The 17419-nt window shown below is 42.2% G+C and overlaps 1 pseudogene; it reads right to left on the bottom strand.

The window, feature by feature from the left end:
* Positions 1 to 7308: 7308 nt before the first annotated feature.
* LOC126254269 (5S ribosomal RNA) lies at positions 7309 to 7426 on the bottom strand (annotated as a pseudogene).
* Positions 7427 to 17419: the final 9993 nt, after the last annotated feature.

Genomic DNA, 17419 nt, shown 5'->3' with positions numbered 1-17419 from the left:
ATAAACGGCCGTATCTTTAGATTCCGTTGACATAGTTCACTTTTTACACCACCAAGGGACCGTATACCGCAGGAAGTGCGATACGTTTCCGGTTATTGTCCACCCGTACTCGACGCAAACGGGTTTTACGGGTTGGGTGGACAGATAGATGGTTAAGAAAGTGAGACTAGTTCCATTTTTACCGGTTTACGTGACGAAATCCTAACAACGAAAATGGTTACCAAAGTTACTATAGAAGAGGGCCGCCTAATAATTTCCCATACTCTTTATTCGAAATGTTCCAGTTGCAGTCGATACATCAGCATACTAATCGTAGCTACGCTTTCGATCCAAATCACGTTTAAAAGAATGCAAATAAAATCCATTTGCCTATACACGCGGTAATTCAGATCCCACAATTAATGCCACCGCGTTTTAAATGTGCGAGCATTCCCATTACTAACTACCTTAAGAAATACTTCGGCTAATGAACTATTTCTGGCTGTCGCACGTCTAATGGAGAATTCGAAACATTGTAGAATACGTTTGGCAGCTAAGTCCCCGTTTATTTCCTGGGGTGGTGAAGAATTATCTTACTAAAATTACTCGCTAATAACAGTTTTTTGTTATTTCGGTAAACATCCCGAATGATTGTCACATAAGCGGTGACGTAAAGGTAGACACTTCATGTTTTTGAGTCCAGAAAAATCTATGCAACAGAAAATGCAGATCATTTTGCCATTTTCATTGTGAAATTGCCGGCTTATTCATGTCTGAGGCAATAATAGAGGGCCGTTTGCCTGGGTTGTCTGTTAGCGTAGTGAAAGGTGTTTGCTACTGCAGGGAGGTCAGGTTTGTTTTCGATTCTAATTTCAATGGAAGTAGATACACTATCAGTAAAGGAATTTTAAGAAATTCTCGCGCCCCCAATACGTTTTATTGCTACCTTTATTCTGTACTGGCGCTCTATGGATGTCGATATGAAACTCTTGTAGAATTTCATACTTGTTACTGCCTGCTTTTTCCGCTTCTGTCAATAATTGAATTGACTTAAGTGTGGCCCTGAATGATTTTTAACTGAATTTCATTATGAATCTTCACGAGTTGCTAAATTTGCACACCTTCATCGTAGGTCAGTAAAGGTAATCCAGTATGACTGGTCTGATCGTTGACACAGACCATTTCGGGCCGAATGCGCATAATATTTTGCTAATTCGTAACGATCTGTGGTACTTTGTCTTACTAAAACAGTTATGTTATCTCGATAAGCTGAAATTCATTTTTATTAGTACAGTTCATACTAATTAGAGTTTCTTCTTTCATTTATATCCTATTTAGGTGTTGTGGTTAACGCACTTATCAGTATTAATATAGTCTTACACATGATTGAAAACAGTCTGACAAATTTCAGATAGTTTTTCGATTTAGCGCCTGTGCATAGTATGTTGGTAGCACTTCGTCGAGTTGCCTGTTATGCTGTGTAGAAGACTTTAAAACTGTGCGGATCAGCATAACGAAAAGGCGAGGGGTCTCGCTCGTTTTGTCCACGACTGTACCTGCGCAGATATATCATTGTACGACACGTAGTTCAAGATATGACATAATAAACACTGAGATGCGTGAAAAAACGTTGCATCATATTTGAAGTTATAATAAATTTATTCTTTACAACTAAGACACTCCTCCAGTGGGGTCAACTTAAGGATTTCCCTGACTTTTGACAACGCTTTAGACAGTTTTTAACCTCCAAGAGCTAACAGCAGTAGGCGAAAACAATAGCTGTCTGTAGATCTGTGAAGAGGCGTTGTCATAGAGACGTTTACAAATATGCGTTGTAGACATGCGAAGCAGCTGTGATTCAGAATCTGTACGTTTCTAATGGAAAATTGGCAAAATAAATAATCGTGAAATGCTGTCTTCGTCAGCCAGTTAAATTTTACAGGGTGAGTCACTAACTATTGCCACCTAGAATAGCTCCGTAAGTATGACAGTAGCTGAAAATGTTTGTGGGACAAATTTTGCATGGGACAACGGGGGCCGTAATATGATGTTGGTTTTTTGTTGCTATGTGGGGTCACGTCAGAGATATGAAGGTCAAGTTTGTTTTTCTAAATGGGATGCTATAGTTTCGAACTTATTTTCTGATACTGGCTATCGAGAGGACTCCAATGGTGTGTAACAATAAGGTCTTTGAAGGCTAACGAAAGTCAAAAAGGTGGCATGAACGTACATTTACAGAAGGTGTTCGAAGTGCTGACCATTGGTATCAATGCAGTGCTGCAATCTTCTTATCGTGGATTGAATGGTATTCCTTATCACAGGGTTATTACAAATGATTGAAGCGATTTCACAGCTCTACAATAACTTTATTATTTGAGATATTTTCAAAATGCTTTGCACACACATACAAAAACTCAAAAAGTTTTTTTAGGCGATCACAAATGTTCGATATGTGCCCCTTTAGTGATTCGGCAGACATCAAGCCGATAATCAAGTTCCTCCCACACTCGGCGTAGCATGTCCCCATCAATGAGTTCGAAAGCATCGTTGATGCGAGCTCGCAGTTCTCGCACGTTTCTTGGTAGAGGGGGTTTAAACACTGAATCTTTCACATAACCCCACAGAAAGAAATCGCATGGGGTTAAGTTGGGAGAGCGTGGAGACCATGACATGAATTGCTGATCATGATCTCCACCACGACCGATCCATCGGTTTTCCAATCTCCTGTTTAAGAAATGCCGAACATCATGATGGAAGTGCGGTGGTGCACCATCCTGTTGAAAGATGAAGTCGGCGCTGTCGGTCTCCAGTTGTGGCACGAGCCAATTTTCCGCGGGCTACGAGTGAAACTTGCCCGCACGCGTTCAACCGTTTCTTCGCTCACTGCAGGCCGACCCGTTGATTTCCCCTTACAGAGGCATCCAGAAGCTTTAAACTGCGCATACCATCGCCGAATGGAGTTAGCAGTTGGTGGATCTTTGTTGAACTTCGTCCTGAAGTGTCGTTGCACTGTTATGACTGACTGATGTGAGTGCATTTCAAGCACGACATACGCTTTCTCGGCTCCTGTCGCCATTTTGTCTCACTGCGCTCTCGAGCGCTCTGACGGCAGAAACCTGAAGTGCGGCTTCAGCCGAACAAAACTTTATGAGTTTTTCTACGTATCTGTAGTGTGTCGTGACCATATGTCAATGAATGGAGCTACAGTGAATTTATGAAATCGCTTCAATAATTTGTAATAGCCCTGTACTTCGGCACTTATCTCTCTCGTATATCGTGCAAATTGACAAACCAGTCACTCCTAAGATACGACTCGGCAAACGAAAGCGAGATGGGGAGCTATTAATATCAATGCGGGCTTCTCTGGGAAGAAGGTAGAGCTGGCAGAAGCTGCAAGTAAGATGGGTTTGGACGTTTTAGCTGTTAGTGACATTCGGGTAAGGGGTGAGAAAGAAGAGGAAGTAGGAGAATACAAGGTCTACCTGTCAGAAGTCAAAGCAGGAATAGCACAATGGGGTGTAGGGCTTTACATCAGGAAAGAAATGGAACCCAGCGTAGTTGCAATAAGGTATGCAAACGAACTACTGATGTGGATAGATTTGACAGTGTCTAGCAAGAAAATTAGGATTGTGTCAGTATATTCGCATTGTGAAGGGACAGATCAAGATAAGATGGATAGTTTTTATGACGCACTCAGTGATGTAGTTGTTAGAGTAAAGGACAAGGACAGTGTTCTGCTCATGGGTGATTTTAATGCGAGGATTGGAAATCGAACAGAAGGGTATGAAAAGATTATGGGTAAATTTGGAGAGGATATGGAGGCCAACAGGAACGGGAAACAACTCTTGGATTTCTGTGCCAGTATTGGCTTAGTAATCACAAACTCCTTTTTTAAACGTAAGGACATTCACCGGTATACTTCGGAAGGCAGGGGAACCAGATCTGTCATTGGCTATATAACAACAGATCAGGAATTCAGGAAGGCTGTGAGGGACACACGTGTATTCAGGGGATTCTCTGATGACACTGATCACTATTTAATCTGCAGTGAAATTGGTATTTTGAGGCCGAAAGTGCAGGAGGTCAGGACCATATGTAGGTGGATAAAAGTGGAGAAACTTCAGGATAAGGAAATCAGGCACAAGTACATAACAACGATCTCAGAAAGGTACTAGTTAGTTGAATGTAGTCAATTACAGTCACTGGAAAAGGAATGGACAAGGTACAGGGACACAGTACTAAAAGTGGCTAAAGAATGTCTTGGAACAGTAGTGTGTAAAGGTAGGATGAAGCAAACAGCTTGGTGGAATGACACAGTCAAGGCAGCCTGCAAAATGAAAAAGAAGGCGTATCAAAAATGGCTACATACTAGAACTCAGGTAGACAGAGAAAATTATGTTGAAGAAAGAAACAAAGCCAAACAGATAATTGCAGCATCATAGAAGAAATCTTGGGAAGACTATGGAAACAGGTTGGAGACTTTGGGTCAAGCTGCTGGAAAACCATTCTGGAGTGTAATTAGCAGTCTTCGAAAGGGAGGTAAGAAGGAAATGACAAGTATTTTGGACAGGTCAGGAAAACTGCTGGTGAATGCTGTTGATGCCTTGGGCAGATGGAGGGAATATTTTGAAGAGTTGCTCAATGTAGGTGAAAATACGATCAGTAATGTTTCTGATTTCGATGTACAATGGGATAGGAATGATGAAGGAAATAGGATCACATTTGAGGAAGTGAAGAAAATGGTCAATAGATAGCAGTACAATAAAGCAGCGGGGGTGGATGAAATTAAGTCGAAACTCATCAAATACAGTGGAATGTCAGGTCTTAAATGGCTACACAGGATAATTGAAATGGCGTGGGAGTCGGGACAGGTTCCATCAGACTGGACGCAAGCAGTAATCACACCAGTCTTTAAACATGGAAACAGAAAAGATTGTAACAACTATAGAGGTGTCTCTTTAATCAGCGATGTGGGTAAATTCTTCTCAGGTATTGTAGATAGGAAAGTGCGAGTGTTAGTTGAGGACAAATTGGATGAAAATCAGTGTGAGTTTAGGCCTTTTAGAGGTTGTCAGGACCAGATCTTTAGCTTAGGGCAAATAATGGAGATGTGTTACGAGTGGAACAGGGAATTGTATCTATGCTTTATAGATCTAGAAAAGGCATATGACCGGATTCCTAGGAGGAAGTTATTGTCTGTTCTACGAGATTATGGAATAGGAGGCAAACTTTTGCAAGCAATTAAAGGCCTTTACATGGATAGTCAGGCAGCAGTTAGACTTGACGGTAAATTGAGTTCATGGTTCAGAGTAGTTCCAGGGGTAAGACAAGGCTGCAACCTGACTCCACTGTTGTTCGTATTATTTATGGATCATATGTTGAAAACAATAGACTGTCTGTCGCAGGTTCGAATCCTGCCTCGGGCATGGATGTGTGTGATGTCCTTAGGTTAGTTAGGTTTAATTAGTTCTAAGTTCTAGGCGACTGGTGACCTCAGAAGTTAAGTCGCATAGTGCTCAGAGCCATTTGAGCCAATAGACTGTCTGGGTGAGATTAAGATATGTGAACACAAAATAAGCAGTCTCGCATATGCGGATGACTTAGGTGTGATGGCAGATTCGATTGTAAGTTTGCAAAGTAATATTTCAGAGCTAGATCAGAAATGTAAGGACTATGGTATGAAGATTAGCATCTCCAAAACGAAAGTAATGTCAGTGGGAAAGAGATATAAACGGATTGAGTGCCAAATAGGAAGAACAAAGTTAGAACAGGTGGACGGTTTCAAATACTTAGGATGCATATTCTCACAGGATGGCAACGTAGTGAAAGAACTGGAAGCGAGGTGTAGCAAAGCTAATGCAGTGAGCGCTCAGCTACGAAGAAGGAAGTCAGTACCGAGACTAAGTTATCTGTGCACCGTTCAATCTTTCGACCAACTTTGTTGTACGGGAGCGAAAGCTGGGTGGATTCAGGTTACCTTATCAATAAGGTTGAGGTTACGGATATGAAAGTAGCTAGGATGATTGCAGGTACTAGCAGATGGGAACAATGGCAGGAGGGTGTCCACAACGAGGAAATCAAAGAAAAACTGGGAATGAACTCTATAGATGTAGCAGTCAGGGCGAACAGACTTAGATGGTGGGGTCATGTTACACGCATGGGAGAAGCAAGGTTACCCGAGAGACTCATGGGTTCAGCAGTAGAGGGTAGGAGGAGTCGGGGTAGACCAAGGAGAAGGTACCTGGATTCGGTTAATAATGATTTTGAAGTAATAGGCTTAACATCAGAAGAGGCACCAATGTTAGCACTGAATAGGGGATCATGGAGGAATTTTATAAGGGGGACTATGCTCCAGACTGAACACTGAAAGGCATAATCAGTCTTAAATGATAATGATGATGATGATGATGATGATGATGATGATGATGATGATGATATCGTGCAAATAATAAATATTCGCCGAACACGGCTTGTCCATCTAACGTGGCATTGACATGTAAACACAATTCGACGGTTTCGCAATACAGCACCAATAGGAACAGTAAGACTAGTATCGTCGAATCAGGCGAATAAAAAATGATGTATTCCTTCGAAGAACAAGCCGATACGCTTCTCACTTACGGAGAATACCAACGAAATTCAGTGAGAGCTAGAGACTTGTACGCTGAAAGATATCCTCAACGTACTCACCCTACACGTCGTACATTTAAATATGTGTATGGTAAATTGAGAACAACTGGATCTTTAACGCATCGGAAACATATCCAGCAAAGGGAAGCTACTAACTAGGAAACGGTAAATTGGTGCTCTTGCCACTGTGGTTCTAGATCCATGTGTTAGTTCGCGTCAAATCGCAAGGGAATCTGGCATGAGCCAGAGTAGTGTTGTTCGTATTCTGCATCGCCATAAATATCATCCTTACCATATCAGTGTCCACCAAGAATTAACTGGTGCGGATTGTATGCGTCGCATTGAATTCTACCGATGGGCTCAATTTCAGATTCAGAGGGATGATACATTTATTAATTTGATTTCATTTACTGACGAGGCTACATTCACGAACCATGGAAATGTTACTTTGCATAACATGCATTATTAAACTAAACCTAAACTAACATAAACTCCTCCCGCACCGGCCATGAAGGCCCAAAGGTACCGACTTGCCGCCGTGTCATCCTCAGCCCACAGGCGTCACTGGATGCGGATATGGAGGGGCATGTGGTCAGCACACCGCTCTCCCGGCCGTATGTCATTTTCCGAGACCGGAGCCGCTACTTCTCAATCAGGTAGCACCTCAGTTAGCCTCAAAAGGGCTGGGTGCACCCAGCTTGCCAACAGCGCTCGGCAGACGGGATGGTCACCCATCCAAGTGCTGGCCCAGCCCGACACCGCTTAACTTCGGTGATCTGACGGGAACCGGTGCTACCACTGCGGCAAGGCTGTTGGCATAACATGCATTATTGGGCAGCTGAAAATCCATGTTGGCTGCTGCAAGTTGCACACCAAAAACCGTGGTCGGTGACTGTATGGTGTGGAATTCTGGAGGACAGAAGTATAGGCCCCTATTTCATCGAAGGAAATCTTAATGGCAGGAGGTAGACCACATTCCTGTAAGAAATATTAGGTCTCTTATTGGAAGAAATACCTTTAGGAACAAGGGCCAGAATGTGATATCAACACGATGGGTGTCCGGCACATTTTTCGCTGATGGCTAGACATGAGTTGCAGAGACAGTTCCCAAATCGTTGGATTGGACGCGGAGGAGGTGGTCGTTCGCCAGACTTGACGCCTCCAGATTTTTTCTTGTGGGGATTCGTAAAAGACATTGTTTCTAAAGACGTTCCAACTACACCTGAAGATATGTGAGAGATAATTGTCAGAGCATGTGCTTCGATAAGTGCCGATGTGATAAGGAATACCACTCAATCCATGATAAGAAGATTGCAGCACTGCATTGACACCAATGGTCATCACTTCGAACACCTTCTGTAAACGGACGTCCATGCCGCCTTTGTGACCTTCGTTGACGTTCAAAGAACTTACTGCACTGGATTCGTCTCGATATCCGCTATCAGAAAATAAGTACTAAACTATAGCATTCCATTAAAAAAAACGAGGTTGACCCTCATACTCTGAAGCGACCCCAGCCTAGCAACAAAAAAACCAACGTCATATTATGTCCCCCGTTGTCCCAGGCTACTTTTGTCCCACAAACTTTTCAGCTACTATCATACTTTGAGAGTTATTCTCGGTGACAGTAGTTAGTGACTCACCCTGTATAAATGTAATTATGACCGCTGTGTCTCATTTAGCGTTCATGCAAAATATTTCCGAGATAGAAACGTGCCGGAAATCAGGAGTAATGATCCCAAACAATTGTGTGACCACCTCGCCGCTACCAATAGCGCCTGGACCCGTTCTGCTACGTACAAAGTCCAGTCTGTCGCACAGGCATGCCTAATTTGCAATGGCGCTTGCAGCCAATTACTGCTTCTGGGCGATGTGGCATTACAATTCGCGCTGCGGATTCGGGAGGCTAAAATCAGACATTAATGATTCGTCTGCGCTCTCGGAATGGACTGCCCGCGCTGATACGGCGCCTGGGGATACCTCGGGAGGAAACAGAGAGCGACATGCCGAAAGCAAATTGGTCTGTGTGCGCCAGAGTAGAGGGCGAGCCGTGGAACGGCCGTGTCCGCAGGGTGCCTCTAGCTCCGCCATTACCGTCCCAGGCACGGAAAACTACCTCTCGCGACGTTAAATCACCAGTGACGGCGCTTTTCGCCGGCGCAGAGAGCCCACGGAACGAGGCAAACAGCTCGCAAAGCACCGCAGTGCAGCCGACCGCTCGCCGTCGGGAACGAGTGCTGCCGGCCGCGTGTAATCAACCCTGATTACGAGTCTTTACCTAATGCACGGGATGAGTGCATGTATAATGGAGCGAGTACTGTGCGCGACCGCCCCGGGCCGTGAATGCGTAATCCGCCATTATCGGCGGCTAATGGACAGCCACCGCTCGCGGGACACACTAATTTTGTCCCTAAACGGCAGCTAGTCGTGCGTCGCCGGTGGCGCGCGGGATACGTCGCACGACACACACAAACCAGGTGCGATTTATAAGATCACTGTATCGACAGCGCATCTGCTCTGAACCACGCTCCTCGCATTCCTTTCCCTGCCGAGATCTGGAGTCGGTGTCCGGGCTTTCCGACCGCGGACATTGCGACCCGTGACGTCAACGAGGTGCTTCCGACCACGAGTGTTTTAAGACACAAGGGAATTAATGACTTTAGGCTCGAGTGGGTACTGAGTTAAATCAATAGGGAAAGCTGAAAATTTGTGCAGGACCAGGATTCGAACCTGGGTCTCCTGGTTACTGACCTGACCATCGTGCCATACGGTCACAGTGTTCATTCCAACTTTGCGGACTATGCAAGCAAACGTCCCGCCAGACTCAGATCCTCAAATTATCCACACACTACAGATGTAGTGCGCTTTGTTCAAAATGGTTCAAATGGCTCTGAGCACTATGCGACTTAACTTTTGAGGTCATCAGTCGCCTAGAACTTAGAACTAATTAAACCTAACTAACCTAAGGACATCACACACATCCATGCCCGAGGCAGTATTCGAACCTGCGACCGTAGCGGTCGCTCGGTTCCAGAGTGTAGCGCCTAGAACCGCACGGCCACTCCGGTCGGCAGTGCGCCTTGTTCTTTATCCTTATTCGTCACGACGTTTCGCCGGTCCCTGTAAGATATCCAGCGTGGTGTGCATACGCACTGAATTGATCAGTCGGTCGGGCTCACCATAATTAAATATAGGGTGACAATTATTGAACTCCATGAAAGAAAACGTAAAGTAGCTACAAACTACGGCGCGCACACACTTTGTGGTATGTCCGCGGACCTAACCGAATCACACGCGCCCTGCCTTCGCTCAGCCCGACCGCACATGCGCAGTGGTCGGCCTTAGCTTCACGTCGCGGCCGTCATGGCGTTATCTCCGGCCGACGCGCCATTCAATAGTTCTTGCCTGCAGCTCCCTCTATGGCCACAAGATATAACGGGAGCACAGAGCTGACGCCAGGGCCACTCGCTCATGCTCGCTAGCTGTGTTAATATCGAAGTGTTATTGTATAGATCTTATATGACACCCTTGGGCTTAGAACTTAGTTACGATTTGGATTGCACTGTGGATTTGTGAATTGTATTGTGGACTTAATTACGTAGCTACGTGCTATGACAGCAATAGACGATGCCTGCTTCAGTGTGGAGAATAAAAATAAGTAACCTGATCGCTGGCGCCTTACTTTGAGATTAATCTTTTCTCGGCCATCAGATCTTGCGTCACACCCCGTCACGTCCTGTTACCAATTCCAAACTTTTGTTTGCCACTCCTGGCAGACATAAAACGTTGTTCAACATGTAAACGTCACTACAGATATTCAGATTTGGGTTATCACATGTTCGATATGCCTGCCATCATTGGCGATGATGTGGCGCAGACGAAGAGCGAAATTCTGCATGACCCGCTGAAGTGTCGGAACATCGATGGTGTCGATGACCTCATGAATGGCTGTTCCCAGCTCAGAAATGGTTTTGGGGTTATTGCTGTGCACCTTGTCTATAATACAGCCCCACAAGAAGGAGTCACATTATGTTCAGATTCGGAGAATTTGGCTGTCAATCGAAGCACATGCCAGTGGTCTCTGGGTACCCCAGAGCCAGAATGCGTTCCCCATAGTGCTCCTCCGGGTCATCCAAAACTCTCCTGCTTCGATGGGGTCGAGTTCCGTCTTGCATGAACCACATCTTCTCAAAATCAGTGTCACTTTGGATTATGGGGACGAAATCATCTTCCAAAATCTTCACGTACCGTTCGGTAGTCAATGTGCCATCAAGGAATAACGCGCCGATTATTCCGTGACTGTGCACTGCACACCGCACAATCACCTGTTGACGGTGAAGAGACTTCTCGATCGCGAAATGTGGATTCTCACACCCCCAAATGCGCCGATTTTGCTTATTGACAAATCCATCTAAATTAAAGTGGGCTTTATCGCTAAACCAAGCCATACTAATTGCCATCATGGCCCGCGGCCAATCGTGCAGTTTGAACGTTCTAACGCAAACCGTTCAGAAGTTATAACGATTTTATTTCATATAGTTCAGTAACTGTCAACCCGTATGTGTTGCCTGTTCTTTCGGAGCCGGCCGCGGTGGACGAGCCTTTCTAGGCCCTTCAGTCCGGAACCGCGCGACTACTACGGTTGCAGGTTCGAATCCTGCCTCGGGCATGGATGTGTGTGATGTCCTTAGGTTAGTTAGGTTTAAGTAGTTCTAAGTTCTAGGGGACTGATGTCCTCAGATGTTAAGTCCCATAGTGCTCAGAGCCATTTGAACCATTTTTGTTCTTTCGGATATGTCCGAAAGAGCAGACACCACACATGAAAATATTTTAGAAGCGGGTGTTCCGACCATCAAAGGAAGCTACTACAATGGGGGAGGCTACGCCGACCGTTTTGTAATGAGAACATCCCTTAACATTTTATCCAGACTTAGGACTGGCTATGCATATAGTACATAGGCATATTTAAATGTTGAAAGGTGGCTACACTGAGCCACAGCGCCAGAGATCGCGCTAGAGAGTATTGTTCCGCCGCCTCCACTGGCAGTGATTATTGAGATGTCGTAGTGGGCAGTGCTTGGGCAGAGCTCGTGGTAGTCAGTGCTTGTTAAGAACTCGTAGCAGAGAGTGTTTGTTGAGATGTGCTAGTAGGGAGTGCTTGCTGAGATGTGATACTGAAAAGTTCTTGTTGAGATGTGGTAATAGCGAGTCGGTGTGGAGATATATTGTAATGATTAGAGTGATTTTGGTCAATATATGAAGGTAACGAAACTTGATTTATTTTTCATTATTTAATGTCGTAAATAATGCTTCATTACAGGTTCAGTCAACAAAGCATCTGGCTTGTGTTCTGGGATTAGAGTGTAATTCTGGTTCTCTTGAGTAATTATGGTATTTTTATTTTCTTTAATTAATTCAGTATAAATGATATTTAAAATTTCTTGTGTTATTGAAGAAGAACCGTGCCAGATGCGTACGTTGAGTCATACTTCCACACACAGAACAGTTATACTTGTGCTTTGGTTTCGTAGGTTTTATAGTTGCTGGGGACTTAATTAATTAATTGTGTTAATGAAAATTTCCATTTCATTCTTTGTTGTTGTTCTATGCAGTGAGATTGCGTAATAATACTAGTCAGGGCCAACCGTTTACGAGACTTCGTAATCGGACAGACAGCTACTAAAGCAAAAAATAAAAATTATTTGCATTCTATTATAATTAAGCCCCCATGCACGTGGCGACCGCTGCTTCGGATCGTCCCTTGGAATTCTTCTGATTGTAAAAATAGTAGACAGTAGTATTGTTGTAGTAATTTGTAGTTTAGTAATTGTAGTCTATTTTGCATGTGTAGATTTGGTAATTGTCATTCTTCTATTGTTCGTTAATCGTGTTTGAGGGAAGCATTTCGTGTGAATGATTGTTGATGATAAAGTGTCATTGTGTGTAATTTTCATATAGTGACGAGTTTTGTATATTTTGTAAATGATTACGCGATCAATGAAAAAGGCAAAAATAATGGATAGTCAGAATGACGAAATTGTTGACATGGCGAACTCGCCAACACAGGACAACAGGATGATGAATAATGAAGTTGAAAATAATTTAATAAGTCGGGAAAGTAGTCCGGAACCATTTCAAAATTTTTCTCCATCAGAAAATTCACAGAATACGAGATTAATGACAGAAGATTCTGGAGTAGTATCGAACACAGATAGCTTTACAGCTATGACGAAGGAAACTGGTTTTGCGGGAAATGTTAGGGGCGAAAAGAATTTTGAAACAGTTAACATGGAGCAGTTGATGAGTATAATATTAAATTTGGGATCTGAATTAAAAACACGGATAGACTCACAAGTATCTGAATTAAAAACGCGGTTAGACTCACAGGGATCACAAATAGGAACAATTACAACTGGTATGGGAACAATGGAAACACGGTTAGACTCACTGGAATAACAGATGGGAACTTTGGCAACACGATTAGAAACTGATATGGGAACAATGGAAACACGGTTAGACTCACTGGGATCACAGTTAGGATCTGAATTAAAAACAATGGAAACACGGTTAGATTCGCGAATAGGGACATGTTTCAAAAACATGAAAGATGAATTAAAGAAAGAAATTAGAGAAGAAGTACAACCGATTTTGAATTCTCACAATAATAGATTAATTGCAGTAGAGATTAGACAAAGGGAACAAGATAGAGAACAGGAAGAAAGAGATCGCGTGATAGTACAAAAATTTTCAGAGTTAAATTTACAACGTGCACACGATAAGGAAGAAATATTTGAGAGAATCGAGGAATCCGTACCAAATGACAGACTAAATAACCTAACACAACAATATGAACAGTTAACTACCAAATGTGTCAACACTGAAACCCGAGTCGCGACACTTACGGAAGACGTAGGTAAACAGAAAGAATAAATAGGTGACTTATCGGAAAGAGTTGAGGAGATTTCAGATAAATTGACAAGTCTTAGTTTACAGGGGACAGAGATTCGGATGATACAGCTCCATTGCCATTTGCGGAAACTGAAGAGTACCAGAACATAAATAAGCATGTTGAAAAACAGGGAAAATTTAATGAACGTGTTAAAAGGGAAGTTGAGGCATTACGAAAGCAAGTCAAACAAATTGAAGGGGAAATTGTAGGAAAAGACAGTAGAAGAAATTTAGAATCACAGATAGCAGAGGGCCTTGAAGAAAGTAATTTGTTTCATTTACGGGATGCAACAAGAGAGCGCCAGGCGCGCGAACTTGACAATAATCGACATTCAAACTGGGACAGACGCGGTAGGTCTTTGTCGCCACGAGGCGAAAACTTTGACTATAAACACTTTTTGACTGTTCGGAAATTTAAGATCTTCCGCAATTCTAAGAATGACATACATCCATGTGCATGGTTAGATCAATTTACGTACGCACTTCCGCCAAATTTGCCACTAAGTCACAAACTAAAATTTATGTGCAGCTATTAATGTCCTCAGGGGATTCACTACACTAAGTGAATATGTGCAGTAGCGTTCACAGGGCCCCGAGCTGTAGTGGTGCTATTTCCCTTTTAGTTTTCTGCACCGCTGCCTACTCTTTCACTATTCTTTGCATCTATAAAAACAATTCTTCTACTATCCATCTATCTAGACAGTAGGTAAAGAATAACCGGATTTGACTATTTTACCCAAAAGTGACTTTGGAAATTACCGTTTGGACTTACTATATTTTCTGCAGCATTCATTCGTAGTTTAAACGAAATTTTACCTGTTTGTCTTCGTGACAATATTACTTCTTATGTTGACGATATTCTTATTGCTAAACATTTTTGGAGTGAGCATAACAAAATTTTGGATTCATTGTTACGTATTTTTGCACGAGTTGGCATGACAGTGAACTTGGAAAAATCTGAATTTGGTCGTTCTCAGGTGAAATTTATCGGTCACATTACTTCTACAGAAGGTATTCTTCCTGATCTAGAGAAACTAGACGCTATTCGCAATTATGCTGTTCCTTCTACAAAACGTGATGTTCGTAGTTTCCTTGGTGTCTGTAATTTTCTTAGACGCTTTGTTAGATTGAATGATTTGGCCACGCCTCGTTTACACATTTCAGTTATGCACATTTTGGTCCCAGAAAATGCTTTCATAAATTACGAGAAAATTGCTACTTCAGTAATATGGAAAAACGTATTCGTTCTGTTCTTGCCAAATGCAAATTATGTCAACAGGCTAAGCCGCCAACTGTTTCTCACAGAGCACCGTTGTTTCCTATCATTCCAGCGAAATTAAAGGACATGGCTGCAGTCGATTTGTTTGGTCCAGTGGTTCGTTCTACTAATGGTTTTGCGTACATTTTCGTAGCAGTGGAATTGACATCAAAATATGTGTGTTTTACACCTTTACGCAAAGCAACAGCTCGTTCAGTATCTAACGCTTTCATCAAACATTTTCTTAAAGAAGTGGGTCATGTTGATAAGGTTATCACACACAGTTTCGCTCTAAAATTTGGCTTCGTACTCTACGGCGTCGTAAGATTAAACCAATTTTTATTTCACTTTTTCACCCTCAATCTAATGCTTCAGAGAGATGGATGAAGGAAATCAATAAATTGTGCCGTCTTTATTGTCATCAGAATCACAGAACTTGGGATCAGTATCTTCATATTTTTCAAAACATTCTGAATGAACTTCCTAATGACTCAACTTCTTTACCGCCTCTATTGATATTAAAAAATAAAGTACCAACAAATCGCATTTCTGAAATCGTTCCTTTTCGCCTTCACGGAAACTGCGGCATTCTGAAGTTGTCAACCTGGCTCTACGAAATATTGCGTCTGCGGCTGCTAGAAGAGAGAAATCAGCTAAACGTCCTGGTCGTTTAAAAATCTTGTCAGTTGGTCAGAAGGTGTTAATTAAATCTCATCGTTTGTCTCATAAAGGAAAAGGCTTGTGTCGCAAATTTTTTCTGCTTTATAACGGTCCATATAGGATTCGCAAAATTATACATGATAACACTGTTGAAGTAGAAACTCTTAAATCTCGGCGCTCTAAGGGAATACATCATATATCAAACGTTAAAATTTTTGTGGAATGACATACTTGTGAGAAACTAACAGCTACATGTAGACATGCAGAAAGTACAAGGATACCGCGCCGTGTTCCGGCGGCGGCACGTACTCAAAGCAACAGTGAAGTCTGCGCGCCGCACAAGGCAGTCGTTGACCGCAAACAATTACTTCCTACGTCACGCGCCTACAGCTGATCGAGCGCTCAGTGCGAATGCACTGACAGCCGTAAACAAATACACAGTCTAATTTCTCCGATTAAATTCAGTATAAAGCGATAGTGACTTGATGAATTATGTTATTAACGTTCAGTATTTTTCAGGATATGGTTGTGTAAAATATTTAAGACCTTCAGGTAAATTCTGTGCGTGTCCGACGTTAAGACGACTTGCTATCGAGAAAATTTCAGGAAGAATGTAATTTCGAAGAAAAAAGTAATAGACTAAAAAAAGGTAACTGTTAATTGAGTTTATTTTTCAGGTAACATATTTCCACTTAGGTATGTACTTTAGACGTAATTTGCTGCTTGCGATTACGTGACTCATACTTTGTGCTAATTTCATGTTCTGTGAATTTACTTGTGAAGCGACGTGCTTGCGTACATTTACTGATTTTGACAATAATTGATTAATGAACAGTGTTATTACTTGCGTATATTATGCATCGCTTGGCTGCTATGCTTTTTCACTGATGTCATATTTTTTTATTATGTGCCTGCTATGCTTATTTATTTAAATTATAATTGTCATCTGATTAGTCGTGCTGATATGGTTATGTATGTAGGTTATACTTTGTGATTTATCTGCTTGCGCCTTCATGTTTACTTATTAAGATGACATATGAACATTTATTTGCTTATGCTGACATGATGCTATTGACCTGTTTATTATGTAAGATGACATATTTGCTGCTTTGCGTATGGATTGCATATTTACACATTTCTGTTTTTTTTTTGTCATAACTACTCTTTAATTTGGTGTATAGAAATGCTGATATACTGTGTACGAACATGGAGTTTAGGTCACACCATGGTACTAATTATAGATTGTTTGCTTGGCAGAGCCTCGTTGTAGGGATTGTGCTGCATCCACTTGTTGACATTCTGTTCTCTACTGGTATATTTACTCGCTATTGCATGTTTTGCTTACGCTCAGTGCCTGATATTTTTAAGATAAGAAAATGAACTGCTATAATTCGACGAACGACATTAGTACGAGAAACTTCATAGAAGCCACATGAGCTGGACGTTTTATGGAAGCTGTATACATTTATGTTACTAGGAAGGAAGCTAACGACATGACATACCAACACTAGGTTTAGACCATTGACAGTTATTACACTGCATTTTTCGTAAGTAATTGAAATAGGAAGTGACACTTGACACAAGAAATACTCCACATGTTTGCTTCTGTTTGCCATAATTTTTGAAGTGGTGTACACACTGAAATATCATGATCATTCACACTCCGTAATCGTACTTAATTACTGAGAGTTATTCGAACTAAGTCTGTTAGAGGTCATGTATGAATTTCTTTTATTTAATGATGGACAAGGAACCAAAATGTATCTTATAATTTATAATGAGTAGAAAATTTGGGTCAGATGGATTACACAGAGGTTGTGTGTGGACACTGTGTCTTCGGATTGTATGGGATGATGAATTGAAGTTGCACTAGGATTTTGTCTGTACTTGTTCGAGGAGACTGACTAGAGGAAAGAGTTGTTATGGAAGTGAAATGATATTGGT

The sequence above is a fragment of the Schistocerca nitens genome, chromosome 4, assembly GCF_023898315.1.
Source record: "Schistocerca nitens isolate TAMUIC-IGC-003100 chromosome 4, iqSchNite1.1, whole genome shotgun sequence".
NCBI classification, from domain to species: domain Eukaryota; kingdom Metazoa; phylum Arthropoda; class Insecta; order Orthoptera; family Acrididae; genus Schistocerca; species Schistocerca nitens.
The sequence above is the reverse complement of the archived record's forward strand: the minus strand, read 5'-3'. Positions and strand labels throughout refer to the sequence as shown.